This window comes from Lithobates pipiens, unplaced genomic scaffold (genome assembly GCF_037356315.1).
Source record: "Lithobates pipiens isolate NorthernLeopardFrog02 unplaced genomic scaffold, aLitPip1_a1.2 Scaffold_23, whole genome shotgun sequence".
Taxonomy (NCBI): domain Eukaryota; kingdom Metazoa; phylum Chordata; class Amphibia; order Anura; family Ranidae; genus Lithobates; species Lithobates pipiens.
The window spans coordinates 141,856,216-141,872,606 of NW_027507785.1; the positions used below are offsets into that span (position 1 = coordinate 141,856,216).

Sequence of the window (16,391 nt, forward strand, 5' to 3'; positions counted from 1 at the left end):
AGTGACACTGGCAAAAGGGGGTGAAAGGGTTAACTAGCGGCAATCAGGGGGTTAAAAACATTATTGGGTAGTATATCGGGGTACCTAGCGATATAAAAATGTTTACTGTCACAACTGACACTGAATGCATTGATCAGTAAAGAAATGATCAATGCAATCAGTGACACTGTGACTGGGGGGGGGGGGGCGGGGGGGATCGGGGGGCGATCGGGGGGGGGGTTTGTGTGCCTGTGTGTACCTACATGTCAGTGTAGTGTTGGTGCACACTTACTATTAGTCTTCTCCTCATAGTCCGGTCAAAAAGACTGCCCCGAGGAGAATGACATCACTTCCTCCTTCCTGTGTAAATAATACACAGTGGGAGGAAGCTTCTCATTGGCCAGGAGCGATCCAGAGGGGGTGGCCGAAAACCAACGACCATCCCCTCATCACGGAGCGCTCCTGGAGTGAACCGGACCGTCGTATCCAACGGGAGGGGGTCCGATCGGACCCCCCACCCGCTGGAAGGCAATCACGTACATCTACGTGATTGTGCCTGCCTGTGCCATTGTGCTGACGTACATTGGCAATACGGCGGTCCTGAAGTGGTTAATGGTTACAGTAAGTAACCAATGGGGATTGACATTTCATGTCTATCTCACATCTTTAATGCAATTTGTCTCTTTGCCATGTCATACTTTGCCAGTTATTATACTTTCTTTTTCTTAAACACACGTAAGGATCCTGAAAAACGATAGAAAACTAGTCACGTCGTTGCTGATATTTCATGATTACAGCAATCATCTCATCTAATTGCTATTCCGACATTCTGCCTTGGTATTACTTTGCAACGCTCTATTGAACAATTTAAAGGTAAGCTATATATTTTGTGTATTTCCACTTAAACTCGACCTGTATATACTGTCTCAATATTATCCTTTCTAATTTTGCTAAATTAGATTATAGAGTTTGCTATGTCTAAATCCAGGTTACCTAACTCACCTTTATTACGTATACTGCAAATTTTAGGATAATACAAAACCATCTTATTGCTTCTTTACACGCTGCACATATTAAGAGTAATACAATGCTACCAATGTGAACAGTTTAATTGCTATTCTCACATTTAGCTGGTATCTCTTTGCTATAGGAAACTGAATTTGTACTACAACGATCACTCATCTAATATCAGTCCACTTAGTGCTACTGGGATAACTTTTACATTTAGAGTAATGAAATGATTTCTCAGTCATTTTGAAGCTACTGCAACTAAGGCTTCCGATCTCTTTTCAACTGCAATACTTAATCTCTGCAATATTAAGTAATATTAGCTCACACTTTGCTGTACTTAGCCGTGTTAACTGTATTAATGGTTACCTGTAAGTAACCAATGGGGCTTGACATTTCATCTCTAATTCATATTCACATGTTTTATGCAGTTTGTCTTTTTGCCATGTCATCCTCTGCCAGTTATTATCCTTTCTCATCCTTATGCTATATTTCGGGTATATTCACTACATGATTAAAGACACGTAATGAACCTGATTGATAAAAACCTACACACGTCGTTGCTGTTATTTCGTGTATTTTCACTTAAACCCGACCTGTATATACTGTCTCAATATTAATCTGAGTTATTTTGCTATATTTATTATTAGAATAAACAGATTTCTATCTCTAAATCCTGGTAAACCAACTCACACAAAACCATCTTATTTCTACCTTACACGCAGCACATATTAAGATATTAACATTTAGCTGGTATCTCTCTGCAATAGTAAACGAAATGTGTAGATCACTCATCTAATATCAGTCTTCTCAGTGCTGCCAGAACAAAATAAACCATGTACTGCCAAACCAATAAAGGCCAATTACTTAACGTCTATCAGTCAATGACTTAACAAAATAAACTTAGCACTCTTTTGCTCTATTTTGTATATTTGTAGTTCTCCACATTAACTGTCACATTGATATCACCATTGACAACATACCACTGACCTTTTAACAGCACCAAAGAATGAAAAAAGCACTGTAACTCTTTACATTATTCAGAAGTAGTTGAATTAGCAAAAAATAAAGTCCTGTCTTCTGTACACGCTAGCCTTTCTGTATACATTAATCTCTCTGTGTACACCAGCCTCTCTATATAGACTAGCCTCTCTGTCTTCTGTATACACGTGCCCATAATCTATATACACTAGCCTGCCTTCTCTTTACAATAGTCTCGGTGTCCCAGCCTCTCTGCATACACTAGCCTCACTGAATTCCCCAGACTGTTATCTGTATACACAAGCATATCTGTACACACTAGCCTCTCTGTATACACTAGCCATTCTTCTGTATACACTAGGCTCAGGGAAATAACATTAGCCTATCTGTATTACCTTGTTTGACTTTTCTGTTTTTTTATTCTTTTCTAGGGTGTACCTCCTGTATACCCGATCCAATCTTATTACCCCAGCCTCATTCCAATTATAATAGCCTTACTGTATACCCCAGGCGGTCTTATGTATACCCTAGCTTGTCTTTTATACACCTAGTCTATGGTATACCCCAGCCTTTCTGTATACATCTTTATACACTAGCCTCTCTGTGTACCCTAGCCTCTCTGTATAATCTTGCCTCTCATTATACCCCAGCCTGTATTCTGTTTACCTAATTTTGTCTTTTATATAAACTAGCCTGTCTACTGTATAACCTAGATTCTCTTTATACCCCAGCCTCAGTGTCAGCTTGTCTCTGTACACTAGCCTCTCTGTTTTCCCTAGTCTCTCTGTATAAAATAGCCTCTCTGTATACACTAGTCTGTCTGTATACTCTAGGAAGTCTGCATACACTAGCCTCTCTGTGTAAAACAGCCTCCATCACTGCATACCCAGGACGTTCTTCTGTATAATCTAGCCTGTCTTTTGTACACATTAGCTTCTCTGTATAAACTAGCCGGTCTTTTATATACACTATTCCGTCTGTATACACTAGCAAGTCTGTGTAACCCAGCTTCTCTCTCTGTATACCATAGCCTCCATCTCTGCATAACCAGGAAGTTTTTCTGTATAATCTAACCTATCTGTATACACTAGCCTGTTTTTTCTACTCATTAGCCTCTCTGTATAAACTAGCCGGTCTTCTGTATACACGAGCCTCTCTGTATACCCTTGGTTGTCTTTTGTATACACTAGCTTCTCTTTATACATTAGCTCTCTGTATACCTAGTCCGTCTGCATACACTAGCAAGTCTGCAAACTCTAGCCTCTCTGTGTAACACAGTCTCTCTCTGTGTACCCTAGCCTCCATCTCTGCATACCCAGGACCTTCCTCTCTATAATCCAGCCTATCTGTATACACTAGCCTGTCTTTTGTACAAATTAGCCTCTCTGTAGCCGGTCTTCTGTATACAAGAGCCTCACTGTATACCCGTGGTTGTCTTTTGTATACACTAGCATCTCTTTATACATTATCTCTCTGTATGCCCGAGCCTCTCTGTATACACTAGTCTGCCTGTATACACTAGCAAGTCTGCATACACTAGCCTCTCTTTGTAACCCAGCCTCTCTCTCTGTATACCCTAGCCTCCATCTCTGCATACCCAGGACATTCTTCTCTATAGTCTAGCCTATCTGTATACACTATCCGGTCTTCTGTAGACATTAGCCTCCCTGTATAAACTAGCCGGTCTACTGTATACACTAGTCCGTCTGTATACACTAGCAAGTCTGCATACACTAGCCTCTCTGAGTAACCCAGCCTCCATCTCTGCATACCCAGGATGTTCTTCTCTATAATCTAGCCTATCTGTATACACTAGACGGTCTTCTGTAGACACTAGCCTCTCTGTGTAACCCAGCCTCTCTCTCTGTATACCTTAGCCTCCATCTCTGCATACCCAGGACGTTCTTCTCTATAATCTAGCCTATTTGTATATACTAGCCTGTCTTTTGTACACATTAGCCTCTCTGTATAAACTAGAAAGGTCTTCTGTATACACTAGTCCATCTGTATACACTAGCAAGTATGCATACTCTAGCCTCTCTCTCTGTATACCCTAGCCTCCATCTCTGCATACCCAGGACGTTCTTCTGTATAATCTAGCCTATTTGTATACACTAGCCTGTCTTTTGTACACATCAGCCTCTCTGTATAAACTAGCCGGTCCTCTGTATACACTAGTCCGTCTGTATACTCTAGCAAGTCTGTGTAACCAAGCCTCTCTCTCTGTATACCCTAGCCTCCATCTCTGCATAACCAGGACGTTCTTCTGTATAATCTAGCCTATCTGTATACACTAGCCTGTCTTTTGTACACAATTGCCTCTCTGTATAAACTAGCTGGTCTACTGTATACACTAGTCCATCTGTATACACTAGCAAGTCTTCATACTCCTGCCTCTTTGTGTAACCCAACCTCTCTCTCTGTATACCCTAGCCTCCATCTCTGCATACCCAGGACGTTCTTCTGTATAATCTAGCCTATCTGTATACACTAGCCTGTCTTTTGTACAAATTAGTCTCTCTGTATAAACTAGCCGGTCTTCTGTATACCCTCCTTCCCTTCCCTCCCCCCTTTCCCCCTTCCCTCCCCCTTTCCCTCCCCTTTCCCCCCGGGGCATAGACGGGGGAGAGGGGGTAAGGAGAGGACAATCTGCCAAAGGGAGAAATGCATTTGTTCGGGGACTGCATGTACTTTTGGGGTATGGGACGGGGGGTGGTGGATCCCATTCTGTGATGCCTTTTCTGTTGTGGCGGGCTCCCTCGTGCATGCCTACGTTTAGGGCGAGCCGAAGGAGACCCCTCAGTGCTGATAGTTATATGCTCTACCTCTGTTTTGATTATACTATTGTTTTTTGGTTCTATGATGTTACTGATTGTCTTTTATTTGCATACCGGTATCAGACATTTACCACTGCCGGGACTGGGGGGACTGGGATCCGGGGCTCCCTCTCCGACCTGTCTACCCACCAACCCAAGTAGGACGGCGCTTTAAACCCAGTGTACATCTGGTAAGGGCTATAGCATAATTGTGCTGTTTTGGTATACCCTTCCAGTACTGTTAAGTGCGGACAACCCTTAATTTCCCTCTCCTCCTTGGGGTTGAGGTGCCCGGCCTCTTTTTCCCCTTATCTTTCCTTCCATTTGCCCTTCCTTTCTCCCCCTTAGTTCCCTCCATTCATTACCTACCCAATACCTACCTTAGTTCAACTTTCTTTGCTTTTCTCTGACGTCCCCCTCCCCCTCCCCAAGGAGCGATGGCAGACTCAGTCAAGGTCACCTCTCTAAACGTTAAAGGACTGAACTCCCCTGAATAACGGAGGATCCTCCTGTGAGAACTGAAGACTTCCTGTACTGATGTGGCCTTTATACAAGAAACACATTTTAAAACTACTAGCCTGTCCTTTCTACGGTCGAGATCCTTCCCTAAGGTCTACCACTCTACTAACCCCTCCTCTAAGACCAAGGGAGTTTCCATTCTGATTTCTAGCAGGCTCCCCTGGGTTCTCCAGGATTCTCTGGTGGACCCTGAGGGCCAATATCCTTTTCTTAGGGGCCACATTGGAGATTGCCACTGTGTACGCTCCCGATGATCACCAAGACACGTTTCTCAGAACTACCCTGCACAGATTATGTGACTTTCGGGAGGGCCAGTTGATATTAGGTGGGGACTTTAATGTCCCCTTTCGCCATCGGTTGTCACTTCTGCCTCTTGCTCCTCACTCCCCATTTCCTCTAGAAAGCAGATTACTAAGTGTTTACTGAATGACCGATTAGTTGATGTCTGGCGTCTGCAACACTCCGGGGAAAGGGACTACTCTTTTTGCTCTTCCCCTCACAAATCATACTTAAGGATAGACTTCTTCTTGATTCCACATGACCAACTGCACTTGGTGAGCTCTTTCTCCATCGGCCTATTACTTGGTCGGACCACGCTTCTGTAGCCCCTACCTGCACCCTCTCTAGGAACCCCTCACCTAGGTCTCTATTCTGGCACCTTAATAAGAGCCTCCTCCAGATACCGGAAGTTTTAGCAGATGTGACCAGGGAATTGGACCTTTATATCCAAGAAAACTAAACGCAGGACTGCAACCCGGGGATAATTTGGAAGGCTCAAAAGTCAGTACTCCGCAGGGTCTGTGTCGTGAACTTGCCTCTGTGGAAGTGAAACATAAACATGCCCCCTCGCGGCCCTTAGCCCTTGTACACACGGTCGGAGATCCCGACAACCAAATCCGTCGGATTTTGTCCGACGGATCTTGTCCGAAACTGTTGCATACACACGGTCGGACAAAGTTGTCGGAAAATCCGATCTTTCAGAACGTGATGACGTAATTTCGTTATGATGGGACTACTTTCAGTCTAGTAGCCAATAGCTTTGATGTAGGAATTTGATCTGAGCATGCGTGGCACTTTGTCCAATCGGAATTCTCTACACATGATTGTAGTATGTCCGATCAGAGCAGTTTGTCGGAAAATATTTCCAGCAAGTTGGAAAATTTGGTCCGATGGATATTCAGACGGAAACAGTCCGATGCATACCACACACAGTCGGAATATCCGACAAACCGCTCCGATCGGACACATTCCGACGGAATCTCTGACCGTGTGTACAATGGCTTAGAGATTGAATTGGGGACAGATTACTGACCTACTCCATTATAAAGCGAAAGCGGCACTCCAGTTTTGTCGTAAACTGACGTAGGAGTCAGGGGACAAATGCGGAAAAATCTTAGCTAGGTCGGTAAAGGAGTTGAAATCTGCCTCTTACATACCACAGTTGATAGATGAGAATGGCCAGAGGGCCTCTACCCCAACCCAAATAGCCGAAGTCTTTGAAAAATTTTACTCTGATCTCTACAACCTGCCCAATTCAGGGTCCGGACAGGACAATATAGACAGATATGAAATCGGTTCTGGTCTACCATCCCTCTGATTGGAATCACGGAAGTACTTGGAGGACCCAATCACACTGGAAGAAGTCCAGACGGCAGTGGGACCTCCGAAGGTGGGTAAGGCTCAAGGCCCTGACGGATATACCGCACAATACTATAAGACCTTCCTCCCTATTCTCGGCCCGCGCTTAGTGAATTTATTTAATACTCTGAGCTCGAATGGGGATTTTCCTGAGGATACCCTTAGAGCCCACATCTCGTTGATACCTAAGGAGGGCAAAGACCCGGGCCTATGTGGGAGCTACAGACCCATTTCCCTCCTAAATTCGGTCCTAAACCTATTCTCTAAAATCCTCGCCACGCGATTGGCACAGCACTTGCAGTCCCTTATACACAGGGAAGATAGGGACAACACCATTAAGGTGCTTACCCTGGTCCATAAAGCAAAGTCATCTGGGACCCCTTGTCTTTTCGTGAGTACTGATGCCGAGAAGGCTTTTGATCGGGTCAAATGGACATTCATGTTCTCGGTCCTTCGCCATATAGGTCTGAGTGAACAGTTACTGGCATGGATAAGTAAGATATACTCACGCCCTTCAGCTCAAGTCAAAGTGAATGGGGTGCTCTCATCTCCCCTTGACATTGGGAATGGGACCAGAAGGGTTGCCCCCTGTCGCCCCTATTATTCGCACTGTCATTGGAACCCTTTCTCTCCACAATTCGACAAAACTCAGACATAGCGGGACTCCAAATGGGTACTATTGAGTGCAAGATATCTGCCTACATGGATGACATGCTGTTCTCGCTGACGAATCCCAGAGTTTCCTTGCCAAATCTCCTTCGGGAATTCCAGATATACGGGATTCTTCTTGAAATCAGAGGCCATGGGGGCTGCAGTCCCCCTGCAAACGTTACTAGACTTGCAGTCCAATTTTCGATTTAAATGGACCCATACAGCCCTTAAGTACTTAGGTACTTACATTCCACCGGACATCGCACATAAGTTTATGTTGAACTTCCCCCCACCCCTTGTCACTAAGATCCGCAGTTTGCTTCACGGGTGGCATTCTGGCCTCCATTCCTGGTTCAGGAGATGCAATCTCATTAAGATGAACATACTCCATAAATTTACCTATCTTTTCCAAGCTCTCCTCTCCCGATCCAGATTCCAGTCCCGTTTTTTAAGCAAGCTCAATCCCTGCTCACTCAATTTAACTGGGCCCACAAAAATCCCAGACTTAAGTCGTCACAGCTGACATTGTCTAAACAACAGGGAGGGTTGGTTCTCCCTGACTTGCGACGCTACTACCTGGCCTCCCATCTGGGGCGTGTATTGGACTGGAATTGAAACAAACTTTCTAAGCTCTGGGTGCAACTAGAACAATCTCACTCCCGAATTCCGCTAAGAAGCGCCATGTGGTGCTATAAGGATTTACCCACAGAATTGACATCACATCCCACTATAGGGGCTTTGTTGAAAGTCAGTCACCTGATCGCTACCCAAAACACACTCACGTCTTTGACTTCCCCCCTATTCCCTATACGTGGCCATCCGAACTTTGAACCGGGGACCCACTTAGAAATTCCAACCTAGACCATGCCTCTAAATTCGTCATTGACGGAAAATTGCCTTCTTTCTCAACCCTAACAGATCAGATCGGCTTTTCCAACTGCCCATCATTTTCTCCATTCCATCCCCAATCCTCAAACTTTTGCCTGCCCTCAGACGGAGTTTGAGACTCTGTGCAGGAGCGAAGGCCCTTTGGCCCACATTCTCTGTCAAACAGATCACCCACACTTAACCTGTCTGTCCAACTGGGAAAAGGACCTTAATTACTCATTTTCCCCAGCACAGAGACAACGCATTATCACTTTGGCTCTCAAAACCTCGCTGTGCACGAAGATACAGGAGACGAATTTTAAACTTCTCACCAGGTGGTATTTGACACCATCAAAGCTGCATAAATGTTTCCCCTCTTCCTCGAACATATGCTGGAGGTGTGGAGAAGAAGAGGGCACGTTGCTCCACATTTTTTGGTCCTGCCCCAGCTTGGTGGACTTCTGGACAGAGATCCGATGCATAACACAAAAATTCACAGACTTCTCCATCCCGGAAGAGGCTGCATTCTTTCTCTTGCACCATTCACAGATTCCCATTAAGAAGTACAAAAAATCTATTTTACGGCATGTGATAAATGCAGCGAAATCCTGCATCCCTCTCTATTGGAAAAAATGTTCCCCCCCTTTCATTACTCACTGGCTTAGGAAAATAGAGGACATTAAAAAAATGGAGGACTTGATCCTCACATCACAAGCTAAACAAGAATTTTTTAAACAAACCTGGGACATCTGGAATACCTTTATATTCTCGCTGGAAGGATGTCGCCTGCTATCGCCTTAGTGCTCTGAGCTTTCCTTGACTGGCCCCTTGGGCAGTGGCTGCCATCGTGTCTCGTCCCCTCTTCTCCTTTCCTGATCTTTCACCCCTTCTCTTTTCTGCCTTCCTTCCCTATCTCTCACCCCCTCCACCCCCTCTCTCTTTTGGAAAAAGTGGAAAATTGGGAATGACGGCCCCACACCCCCCTCTGGATGGATTATGCCGGAGGGACCTGGGGTTTGTGTGACCCTGGATCTTGGTACAGTACTTAATCCGTGCCTCGAATCATTATGATTGATGGAAGGCAGACTCACAGTTTCGAATTTACCTGTATCAAGTATTGTTCAGCTGCTTTTTGCTCTGTATTTCTCTGTTGCATTATGTACTCGGGGGACCGTCTTCCCCTGTTTGGAGAAAAAATTATATTTGAAAAAAAAAGAAGCCTACGACACCTGGTATTCCCAGGCGGTCTCCCATGCAGGCATTAACCAGGCCCGACCCTGCTTAGCCTCCAAGATCAGACAAGATGGAACAGATTCAGGGTGATGTGGCCGTAGCCAATATCTTCAGGCACTCTCAACTCTCTTGACAAACGCCAAGATGGTCACCTTGGGAACAAGCGGGAAAAAATAGGTCAACGGCGACAACATAAAAAGAAGCCTACGGAATCTCGAAATCCCAGGCGGTCTCCCATCCAGGTACTAAACTGGTCCCAACCCTACTTAGCCTCTGAGATCAGATGAGATTGGGCTCTTTCAGGGTGATGTGGCCGTAGGAGATTTCTTCAGGCACTCTCAACCCTCTTGACTAACGCCAAGATGGTCACCTTGGGAAACAAACAGAAAAAACAAGTCAACGCCAACAACATAAGAAGAAGTCTACAGCACCTAGTATTCCCAGGTGGTCTCCCATCCAGGTATTAACAAGGCCCGACCCTGTTTAGTCTCTGAAATCAGACGAGATCTGGTGCTTTCAGGGTTATGTGGCCATAGGCGAGCTCTTCAGGCACTCTCAACCCTCTTGACAAACACCAAGATGGTCACCTTGGTAAACAAACAAAACAAAAACAAGTCAACGCCAACAACATAAAAAGAAGCCTACAGCACCTAGTATTCCCAGGTGGTCTCCAATCCAGGTACTAGCAAGGCCCAACCCTGTTTAGCCTCTGAGATCAGAGGAGATCGGACGCTTTCAGGGTTATGTGCCCATAGGCAATCTCTTTGGGCACTCTCAACCCTCTTGACAAATACCAAGATAGTCAACTTGAGATACAAGCGAAAAAAAACAGGTCAATGTCGCAAACATAAAAAAAAGAATACGGCACCTGGTATTCCAACGCCATCTCCCATCCAGGTACTAACTAGGCCCAACACTTCTTAGCCTCAGAGATGAGAAGAGATAGGGCTCTTTCAGGGTGATGCTGCTGTAAGCGATCTCTTTGGGCACTCTCAACCCTCTTGACAAATGCCAAGATGGTCACCTTGGGAAACAAGCGGAAAAAAAAACAACAATCAACGCCAACAACATAAAAAGAAGCCTACAGGGGGGCGTGGCTTGCCTTGGACGAAGATGGCCGCTTAACTCCCGAGCTCCGTCTAGCCTGTGTCCTAAACTCCTGCTATTGGGGATTGTCACACCGCTTTACCGAACGATCATGGGCACATCCTCCCGGAGCCGTTCAGCATCCCGCTCGCGCTCTCCGAGAGACTTAGATACCCGTACATCTCCGACTATCCCGGAACTTTTCAGGAGCCAAGGATCCAATATGGCGGCGAATTCTCCCGCCCGTGGCCACATCGGGATCACACTTACCCCCACGGATCAACTACCAAAACCGGGAGTCAATCGCCAACCGCAACATCAGCACCCTAGCCTACAAGACCTGAGAGCGGTAGCAACTGACATCGAAGACACGCTCACGGCCGCCATTTCCGACCTCCGCCGCGAACTGCAAGTGATCTCCGGCCGAGTACAGGCGGTTGAAACTCAGGCCTCACAACAACAACAGGCGATCCAAAGGACCGACCGACGGGTAGACACCCACACTATGCAACTCCATGACATCCAGCGGCATGTCGAGGACATTGATAATAGAGGCCGCAGGCACAATCTTAGAGTGCGCGGCCTACCAGAATCGGTCGACCAGGACCAGCTGATGCCTGCAGTCACTTCCATTTTTAACCAACTTCTAGAAAGACCCCCACAAACAGTCATCGCTATGGAACGCATCCATAGAGCTCTCCGTCCCAAGGGCAAGGATGCAGACCCACCTAGAGATATCATCTGCTATATCAACGACTTCACGATTAAAGAGGACGTCCTCAAGAAGGCCCGAGAACAACCGCAGCTACTATACGAGGACCACCCTATCCACATCTTTCAGGATCTGTCAGCGATCACGCTAAGACACAGGAGAGACCTCCGTCCACTACTGGAGATTCTCAAAAACAGGGAGATACGATACCGATGGAGGTTCCCGTTTGCCCTCCAAGCCTCTCACCAAGGCCGCACTGCTACATTACAGGTTCCTGAGGAATTGGACCTGTTCTGCCGCACGCTGGACATACCGTACATAGACTTACCGAACTGGTATGCAGACTTCCATATCCCCTTTCGCAGCAGCAGCGGCCTAGAATTTGACCATATGGAGATCCAAACTTCTAATTACAGAAGACGCAGATCACCATCCACAGGCAGACCAGGTGGGGGTTCTCACATCAGACACCCACCTACGAGCCCGATCGCAGCACTGCTGCAACGGAGAGCACGCAGGGACCGCTAAAATGGTGAGTCCTCTCTTTTTCTACCAATGTCTGGCTATACCACCATACCTGTTTACACGCGACATCGCTCCTTCCCGCACTCACAACTTGGCTCCCTGATGTGACCCCCCGTCCCACGCAAGATGCTTAATGACCCGTAGGCTCCCGGTCAAACTGAATCACATCTAGCAGATCTTACCCCACGACATGCGAGACGGACTGCATTTCACCTTGGCCCCTTGATTACCTGTCTTGAATGAGAACTTTACCCTCGGCTTCCGCACCGGACAAGACTCCAGCACCCTCCGCATTCCCCACAGGCCGCCCACCCTGCATAGACCTTACGAACAGCCCTCACGATGCCCCAGCATGAGGATCTAGGACTTCTCTACGACCCACTGCCGCACTGTTGGACTCACCTGGACCCCCTCACTACATCAGACGAAGTGTTTCTACAGTTGCTTTAATCGATGATCAACTCCACCGTGCCTCCTAACGTGAGCCTTGGATGATCTTATATACACAGGCTCAGGATCCTGGAAGAGACATTGGGGGGCAACCGTTCGGCTCTGCATTATGCAGTGCCTTTGCCCGTCGCAACGACTTTTCTTTGCATACCGATCCATTTTGGAGGGACTGTAAGTAGGTACATAGATAAGTCGTGTTTAGGGGGCGTTAACCCTATATGCTTCGGTTTGCTGCATTGTATGTTTCCCTAGCAGTAGGTCCCGGTCCAGTCTACCCTTCCCCAGCTCGTCAGGTTGGAAAGATTAATGGTTCTCCCACCCCCGGAGGGGAGAACAATGTAGAACCTCAATGAGACCCTGTCCTCCTGACGAGAGGGGACGGTAGGGCCGAGCAGACTCACTCTACCCTTCAGTACCTCCCGTCTCTCACAATACTCCACCTGGTAGACCTTCCAAGGGGTACTGCATATATATGTTAGTAAGATGTTTTTTCTTCTTTTCATATATGATCATAGGCATCGCTCTCCTCATGCTGTCCTGTCCAACTTTTTAGACCGGGAAACCTCATTCACATGCGGGGGGACACCAAGTCTGACCGATCTCTCAGGAGTGATACCGCAGTTTTACCTTGTTTCAGTTTGCCATTGGTTTTATGTTCTGTTTTTTCATTTCTCTTTCCTCCTGCAACAGTTATATAGTTATAACACTTATCAGTTGGGTCTGTTCCAAAAGTGACCTTACACTTAGTCTATATTCTCCCTGTAAGTAGGGACGTTTTGTTATCAATATGCTGTAGGAATCTCTACAAGATAGAAGTTATCTTCTGAGCTAGCAACACACTGTTATCCCCATCTCGACCATTCAATTTCTTACCCTCATGCCCCTCCTCTAATTAATAACCGGCCTCGGCTGACATCCCCTAATCATAATCATCATTTCTATAACAATTATGGTTCGGGTTGCAGGCTAGACGGATCGAAATTCAACTTGATACTCCACCTAGACAGAGTTAGACCACCGGTTTCATTAACGAACAGCTGAAACCATTGGTCTTACACGCTACTTATACCTGCATTGTTTGATTGTGTCCACCTACACATTTGACTTCGTCCATAACTGAGTCAACCCCACCGCAGTGGTACCTACGATCTTTATAATACATAATACTTACTGACGCCACTGATTCTACCTGGCGATTGTACATAGGCAGTTCCTTTGATCCCCCAGAGGTTCTAGGGAACTCCCCGACGCCAGTTGATTATCTAATCGACGTTAGATAGTCGAAATCTTTCAGATTACCGGATCAGCTTTGCTTTATCTGCTCCTTTTTATCCTAAACAGACGGAAATATTTTCCATAATCAATAACCTACCTTCCCGGATTGTATTCTCCTCAGCGACAGACACACTCTCCACAGACACTCCTATTTCTCTAATTTCATAGCATGAAAATGTCTTCTCGCCCAGGTCCGACCGCACCCCTCAGGGCAAAAATTGTCTCACTTAATATTAAAGGCTTAAACATTCCAGAGAAACGGTCCAAACTCCTCCTTATAATGCATAGAAATAAAGCAGATATTATTTTTCTCCAGGAAACCCACTTCAAGACGAACTCAGTCCCGAAAATCCGTGATCACCGCTACCCCACTGCCTTTCACGCAACCTCCCCCCTAACAAAATCGAAAGGAGTATCTATCCTTTTCCACAAAAACTGCCCCTTCCAACTCGCCGATCAATTGATAGACATCAATGGCAGGTATATTTTTCTTAAAGGTCAGTATGCAGGCACAAACATCACCTTAGTCAATCTATATGCCCCAAATACTCATCAAGTGGCTTTCTTTAAAGATATAACAACCTCCCTGATCTCCTTTCAGGAAGGGATTGTGATCTTAGGCGGGGATTTTAATGTCCCTCTCAATCCCATCCTTGATACGTCCTCCGGCACCTCCTCGCTCCCATATCGAGCCCTGAAGACCATTAACTCCTCTCTGACAACCGTTTTGCTACACGACACCTGGCGCACTCTAAACCCTGACTGTAAAGACTACACGTACTATTCCACCCCCCACAACAAGTACTCACGCATTGACTTTTTATTTCTGACACAGAAGGATCTCCCATTACTACAAAATGCCTCTATCGACCCGATGGTCCTGTCAGACCACCACCCGATTTCGATGACGCTACAATTTCCTGAGACTAAATCCTCTACTCCTATATGGAGACTCGATTCCTCCCTACTCACCGACCCATCTGTCCTGGCGGAACTCACTACCCATCTAAAACACTTCTTCGACGAAAACCATGAGTCCGATACCTCCCCCTTAAATAATTGGGCATCTCACAAATGTGTTATCAGGGGAACCCTTATAGCATTGGCGGCCAAACGTAACCGTGAAAGGAAGAAATTATACACGACCTCATAGCCCAAATTAGGAAACTAGAATTAGTACACAAGCATACCCAAGCTCTAGCTACGCTTCAGGAGCTCACAAAAGCTCGCTCGAAACTCCTAGAAATTCTAGATAAACAAACCCAACGTAAATATATACTCTACAAAAAAACGTTCTACGAATACGGCAACAAAACTAGCAAACTACTGGCCAGAGCACTTCAAGCTAAAAGGGCTTCCAATACTATTCATTCTTTAACCAACACTACTGGAAGACGGCTACATAAATCTACAGATATTGCTAACCACTTCGTTCAATATTACACCAAACTTTATAACCTCCCCCCAACGGCCCCATCTGAAGACCACTCATCTAGACTTGAAAAAATTAAGGAATTCCTCCACCAATACAGCCCCACCCCCATCTCAGAAGACACTGCTCGAGACTTAGACTCCCCCTTGACGATGGAAGAAATTTCTATTGCTCTAAAACAACTTAAACCGGGTAAGAGCCCAGGCCCGGATGGCCTCACAGTGGCCTATTACAAAACTTTTGCGGACATTCTCAAGCCACACTTTCTTTCGGCCTTTCAATCATTCTCTGAACCCATTCCTCCTCCCGTGGAATTTTTGCAAGCCCACATTACTGTCATCCCAAAATCAGGTAAAGATCCCTCAGTGGTGACAAACTACAGACCTATCTCCCTATTAAATGTGGACCTTAAATGGTACGCAAAAACATTGGCAAATAGAATACTATCGCTCCTACCTCAGCTCATCAGTCTTGATCAAGTCGGGTTTATCCCGGGTAGGGAAGCAAGGGACAATACCCTTAAAGCAATAAACGCCAGCCATTGGCTTTTGACCTCTCAGACGCCTGGTTTCATATTGTCGTTGGATGCGGAGAAGGCATTCGACAGAGTGGCCTGGGACTATATGTCCGAAGTTCTTAGAACTATACATTTACCCCCCAGAATGTTAAATCTTATACAAGCCCTATACTCAATCCCAACTGCGAAGGTTAGGGTGAATGGCCACCTGTCGGACGCCTTCTCCATATCGAATGGTACACGCCAGGGATGCCCTTTATCCCCCTTGATTTTCATACTGACATTAGAACCCCTCTTGAGAAGACTTAGAGCCAACCCCGACATTAGAGGAATTGACATTAAGGACCGCACGTATAAGGTAGCCGCATTCGCGGACGATATTCTCCTCTTCCTATCTGCCCCCCTCACTACCATTCCTAATCTATTACAAGACTTCGCCAACTTCAAGACCCTTTAGAATTTGCAGATCAACTTCAACAAATCCAGTGCCCTGAATATTACCCTACCCAAACCTTTATGTTCTCTCTGCCGTACCAACTTTCCCTTTCAATGGAAAGATAAATCCATTACATACTTAGGAATTCAACTCCAAGCCTCCTTATCAGACCTGTACAATTTAAATGACATTCCTTTGATGAAGAAGATCTGTGCTGACTTACAGACTTGGACCCCAGAACGATTCTCCTGGTTCGGCAGAATCGC

At 46.0% G+C, this 16,391-nt stretch overlaps 2 pseudogenes; both read right to left on the reverse strand.

Moving 5' to 3' along the window:
- Positions 1-10,111: 10,111 nt before the first annotated feature.
- Positions 10,112-10,230, reverse strand: LOC143928970 (5S ribosomal RNA; annotated as a pseudogene).
- A 100-nt stretch (positions 10,231-10,330) lies between these two features.
- Positions 10,331-10,449, reverse strand: LOC143929114 (5S ribosomal RNA; annotated as a pseudogene).
- Positions 10,450-16,391: the final 5,942 nt, after the last annotated feature.